The following is a 6384-nucleotide window of genomic DNA, read 5'->3' as shown; positions in this document are numbered from 1 at the left end:
TAAGAAAGAATCCAGGACTTTTTTTTAAAACAATCCACTGAGCTGGCCAGAACCAACTCTTGAGGGAGTCTATTCCACATTTTCACAGCTCTTACTGTGAAGAAACCTTTCTGTGTTTGGAGATTACATTTCTTTTCCTTCAGATGTAAAGAGCGCCCCCTTGTCCTCTGTGATGACCTCAGGGTGAATAACTACACCGAGTTCACTATATGAACCACTGATGTATTTATACATGGAGATCATATCCCCCCTTATGTATAATACATGGAGATCATATCCCCCCTTATGTATTATACATGGAGATCATATCCCCCCTTATGTATTATACATGGAGATCATATCCCCCCTTATGTATTATACATGGAGATCATATCCCCCTTATGTATTATACATGGAGATCATATCCCCCTTATGTATTATACATGGAGATCATATCCCCCCTTATGTATTATACATGGAGATCATATCCCCCCTTATGTATTATACATGGAGATCATATCCCCCTTATCTATTATACATGGAGATCATATCCCCCCTTATGTATTATACATGGAGATCATATCCCCCCTTATGTATGATACATGGAGATCATATCCCCCTTATATATTATACATGGTGATCATATCCCCCCTTATGTATGATACATGGAGATCATATCCCCCTTATATATTATACATGGAGATCATATCCCCCCTTATGTATTATACATGGAGATCATATCCCCCCTTATGTATTATACATGGAGATCATATCCCCCCTTATGTATTATACATGGAGATCATATCCCCCTTATCTATTATACATGGAGATCATATCCCCCCTTATGTATTATACATGGAGATCATATCCCCCCTTATGTATGATACATGGAGATCATATCCCCCTTATATATTATACATGGTGATCATATCCCCCCTTATGTATGATACATGGAGATCATATCCCCCTTATATATTATACATGGTGATAATACCCCCCCTTATGTTTTATACATGGAGATCATACCCCCCCTTATGTATTATACATGGAGATCATTTCCCCCCTTATGTATTATACATGGAGATCATATCCCCCCCTTATGTATCATACATGGAGATCATATCCCCCTTATGTATTATACATGGAGATCATATCCCCCCTTATGTATTATACATGGAGATCATATCCCCCCTTATGTATTATACATGGTGATCATATCCCCCTTATGTATTATACATGGAGCTCATATCCCCCCCCTTATGTATTATACATGGAGATCATATCCCCCTTATGTATTATACATGGTGATCATATCCCCCCTTATGTATTATACATGGAGATCATATCCCCCCTTATGTATTATACATGGTGATCATATCCCCCCTTATGTATTATACATGGAGATCATATCCCCCCTTATGTATTATACATGGTTATCATATCCCCCCTTATGTATTATACATGGAGATCATATCCCCCCCTTATGTATTATACATGGAGATTAGAGATGAGCGAAGAAATGAAAAATTCGATTCGACTGATTCGGCGAATTCGTGGACAATATTCGATTCGAGTCGAATAAATTCGCTGTGAATTTAACTTAAAAAAGGGTGTTTCTAGGCTTCAGAGAGACTTAATATTAGTGCAGAACACTGTACCTTTAATTTAAATGCCCTTGGAGTCTGCTGGGGAAGAGAAATAATACTGTCAGTCAGTATGACATGCAGATGAGTGCCGTCGATCTTAGAATCACCGCACACTTCACTCATTTGGCCAGTCACGGGGCCAAAACCAGTGTTTGGAGCCACAGTGTGGCGGTGGAGGCAGCAGCAATGGGAGGCCATACAGCAACCTATGACAAAATGGAAACCAGCAGGAGTGTGAGGAGACCTGAAAGTGGCACATGGCAGAGTGGGAGCAATGGGAGGCGGTACAGGGACCCAGGTCACACTGTGGGCCCAGCAGCAGCGTGACCAGGCGGTACGGGGGCCCATGGCAGATTTGGGGCCTGGCAGCACCTATGGGAGGCCTGTAATCTGCCAGCACCCTATGACAAAATGGAACCCTGGGCTGGGGCAGGCAGAACCGCCGTATCTTTATCACGGTTTTCCCAGGCCACCGAATGGCGACGCTGCATATGCTGACGCAACGCTGTAGTCCCAACATGGGCCCCCTGGCCACGCTTGACTTTCTGGCCACATAGTCGACATACGGCTACGTTTACTTCCTCGGGCGGCTTGACGAAAAATTGCCACACCGCAGAGTAGGAAACTTTGCCTCCGCTACTCCTCACTGGCTGACTGCTACTTCCTCCGTGCACACCGGCACCACTACTGGCCATGGTGGTAGGCTGCAGTGGAGCTGGTGCTCTACTCCGTGGCCGTTTGCCTCCACTGACACTGCTGCGACCCTGCTGCCTCCTGGCAGCAGCAATGGGAGGCCGTACAGGGACCCATGAGAGACTCTGGACTTGGCAGCAGCATGAGGAGGCGGTATATAGGGGCCCATGGCAGATTAGGGGCCTGGCAGCAGCTATGGGAGGCCCGTAATCTGCCAGCACCCTATGTCAAAAAATTCTACACACCAGCAGTGTGAGGAGACCTGAAAGTGGCACATGGCAGAGTGTGGCGATGGAGACAGCAGCAATGGGAGGCCGTACAGGGACCCATGAGAGACTCTGGACTTGGCAGCAGCATGAGGAGGTGGTATATAGGGGCCCATGGCAGATTAGGGGCCTGGCAGCAGCTATGGGAGGCCCGTAATCTGCCAGCACCCTATGTCAAAAAATTCAACACAACAGCAGTGTGTGAGGAGACCTGAAAGTGGCACATGGCAGAGTGTGGCGATGGAGACAGCAGCAATGGGAGGCCGTACAGGGACCCATGAGAGACTCTGGACTTGGCAGCAGCATGAGGAGGCGGTATATAGGGGCCCATGGCAGATTAGGGGCCTGGCAGCAGCTATGGGAGGCCCGTAATCTGCCAGCACCCTATGTCAAAAAATTCTACACACCAGCAGTGTGAGGAGACCTGAAAGTGGCACATGGCAGAGTGTGGCGATGGAGACAGCAGCAATGGGAGGCCGTACAGGGACCCATGAGAGACTCTGGACTTGGCAGCAGCATGAGGAGGTGGTATATAGGGGCCCATGGCAGATTAGGGGCCTGGCAGCAGCTATGGGAGGCCCGTAATCTGCCAGCACCCTATGTCAAAAAATTCAACACAACAGCAGTGTGTGAGGAGACCTGAAAGTGGCACATGGCAGAGTGTGGCGATGGAGACAGCAGCAATGGGAGGCCGTACAGGGACCCATGAGAGACTCTGGACTTGGCAGCAGCATGAGGAGGTGGTATATAGGGGCCCATGGCAGATTAGGGGCCTGGCAGCAGCTATGGGAGGCCCGTAATCTGCCAGCACCCTATGTCAAAAAATTCAACACAACAGCAGTGTGTGAGGAGACCTGAAAGTGGCACATGGCAGAGTGTGGCGATGGAGACAGCAGCAATGGGAGGCCGTACAGGGACCCATGAGAGACTCTGGACTTGGCAGCAGCATGAGGAGGCGGTATATAGGGGCCCATGGCAGATTAGGGGCCTGGCAGCAGCTATGGGAGGCCCGTAATCTGCCAGCACCCTATGTCAAAAAATTCTACACACCAGCAGTGTGAGGAGACCTGAAAGTGGCACATGGCAGAGTGTGGCGATGGAGACAGCAGCAATGGGAGGCCGTACAGGGACCCATGAGAGACTCTGGACTTGGCAGCAGCATGAGGAGGTGGTATATAGGGGCCCATGGCAGATTAGGGGCCTGGCAGCAGCTATGGGAGGCCCGTAATCTGCCAGCACCCTATGTCAAAAAATTCAACACAACAGCAGTGTGTGAGGAGACCTGAAAGTGGCACATGGCAGAGTGTGGCGATGGAGACAGCAGCAATGGGAGGCCGTACAGGGACCCATGAGAGACTCTGGACTTGGCAGCAGCATGAGGAGGCGGTATATAGGGGCCCATGGCAGATTAGGGGCCTGGCAGCAGCTATGGGAGGCCCATAATCTGCCAGCACCCTATGTCAAAAAATTCAACACACCAGCAGTGTGAAGAGACCTGAATGTGGCACATGGCAGAGTGTGGCGATGGAAACAGCAGCAATGGGAGGCCGTACAGGGACCCATGAGAGACTCTGGACTTGGCAGCAGCATGAGGAGGCGGTATATAGGGGCCCATGGCAGATTAGGGGCCTGGCAGCAGCTATGGGAGGCCCGTAATCTGCCAGCACCCTATGTCAAAAAATTCAACACAACAGCAGTGTGTGAGGAGACCTGAAAGTGGCACATGGCAGAGTGTGGCGATGGAGACAGCAGCAATGGGAGGCCGTACAGGGACCCATGAGAGACTCTGGACTTGGCAGCAGCATGAGGAGGCGGTATATAGGGGCCCATGGCAGATTAGGGGCCTGGCAGCAGCTATGGGAGGCCCGTAATCTGCCAGCACCCTATGTCAAAAAATTGAAAACACAAGCAGTGTGAAGAGACCTGAATGTGGCACATGGCAGAGTGTGGCGATGGAGACAGCAGCAATGGGAGGCCGTACAGGGACCCATGAGAGACTCTGGACTTGGCAGCAGCATGAGGAGGCGGTATATAGGGGCCCATGGCAGATTAGGGGCCTGGCAGCAGCTATGGGAGGCCCGTAATCTGCCAGCACCCTATGTCAAAAAATTCAACACAACAGCAGTGTGTGAGGAGACCTGAAAGTGGCACATGGCAGAGTGTGGCGATGGAGACAGCAGCAATGGGAGGCCGTACAAGGACCCATGAGAGACTCTGGACTTGGCAGCAGCATGAGGAGGCGGTATATAGGGGCCTATGGCAGATTAGGGGCCTGGCAGCAGCTATGGGAGGCCCGTAATCTGCCAGCACCCTATGTCAAAAAATTCAACACACCAGCAGTGTGAAGAGACCTGAATGTGGCACATGGCAGAGTGTGGCGATGGAAACAGCAGCAATGGGAGGCCGTACAGGGACCCATGAGAGACTCTGGACTTGGCAGCAGCATGAGGAGGCGGTATATAGGGGCCCATGGCAGATTAGGGGCCTGGCAGCAGCTATGGGAGGCCCGTAATCTGCCAGCACCCTATGTCAAAAAATTCAACACAACAGCAGTGTGTGAGGAGACCTGAAAGTGGCACATGGCAGAGTGTGGCGATGGAGACAGCAGCAATGGGAGGCCGTACAGGGACCCATGAGAGACTCTGGACTTGGCAGCAGCATGAGGAGGCGGTATATAGGGGCCCATGGCAGATTAGGGGCCTGGCAGCAGCTATGGGAGGCCCGTAATCTGCCAGCACCCTATGTCAAAAAATTCAACACAACAGCAGTGTGTGAGGAGACCTGAAAGTGGCACATGGCAGAGTGTGGCGATGGAGACAGCAGCAATGGGAGGCCGTACAGGGACCCATGAGAGACTCTGGACTTGGCAGCAGCATGAGGAGGCGGTATATAGGGGCCCATGGCAGATTAGGGGCCTGGCAGCAGCTATGGGAGGCCCGTAATCTGCCAGCACCCTATGTCAAAAAATTGAAAACACAAGCAGTGTGAAGAGACCTGAATGTGGCACATGGCAGAGTGTGGCGATGGAGACAGCAGCAATGGGAGGCTGTACAGGGACCCATGAGAGACTCTGGACTTGGCAGCAGCATGAGGAGGCGGTATATAGGGGCCCATGGCAGATTAGGGGCCTGGCAGCAGCTATAGGAGGCCCGTAATCTGCCAGCACCCTATGTCAAAAAATTCAACACACCAGCAGTGTGTGATGAGACCTGAAAGTGGCACATGGCAGAGTGTGGCGATGGAGACAGCAGCAATGGGAGGCCGTACAGGGACCCATGAGAGACTCTGGACTTGGCAGCAGCATGAGGAGGCGGTATATAGGGGCCCATGGCAGATTAGGGGCCTGGCAGCAGCTATGGGAGGCCCGTAATCTGCCAGCACCCTATGTCAAAAAATTCAACACAACAGCAGTGTGTGAGGAGACCTGAAAGTGGCACATGGCAGAGTGTGGCGATGGAGACAGCAGCAATGGGAGGCCGTACAGGGACCCATGAGAGACTCTGGACCTGGCAGCAGCATGAGGAGGCGGTATGTAGGGGCCCATGGCAGATTAGGGGCCTGGCAGCAGCTATAGGAGGCCCGTAATCTGCCAGCACCCTATGTCAAAAAATTCTACACACCAGCAGTGTGTGAGGAGACCTGAAAGTGGCACATGGCAGAGTGTGGCGATGGAGACAGCAGCAATGGGAGGCCGTACAGGGACCCATGAGAGACTCTGCACCTGGCATCAGCATGAGGAGGCGGTATATAGGGGCCTATGGCAGATTAGGGGCCTGGCAGCAGCTATAGAAGGCCCGTAA

General features: G+C 51.5%; 1 protein-coding gene across 1 annotated transcript in view; it reads left to right on the top strand.

Annotated features, from left to right (window-relative positions):
* Nucleotides 1-6384, top strand: part of LOC149437725 (uncharacterized) — a 157163-nt gene that overhangs the window by 20575 nt on the left and 130204 nt on the right. The gene's annotated exons all lie outside the window — the stretch shown is intronic.

The sequence above is a fragment of the Staurois parvus genome, unplaced genomic scaffold (genome assembly GCF_062004578.1).
Source record: "Staurois parvus isolate SC_StPar_1 unplaced genomic scaffold, SC_StPar_1.0 ptg001263l, whole genome shotgun sequence".
Classification (NCBI taxonomy): Eukaryota; Metazoa; Chordata; class Amphibia; order Anura; family Ranidae; genus Staurois; species Staurois parvus.
The sequence above is the reverse complement of the archived record's forward strand: the minus strand, read 5'-3'. Positions and strand labels throughout refer to the sequence as shown.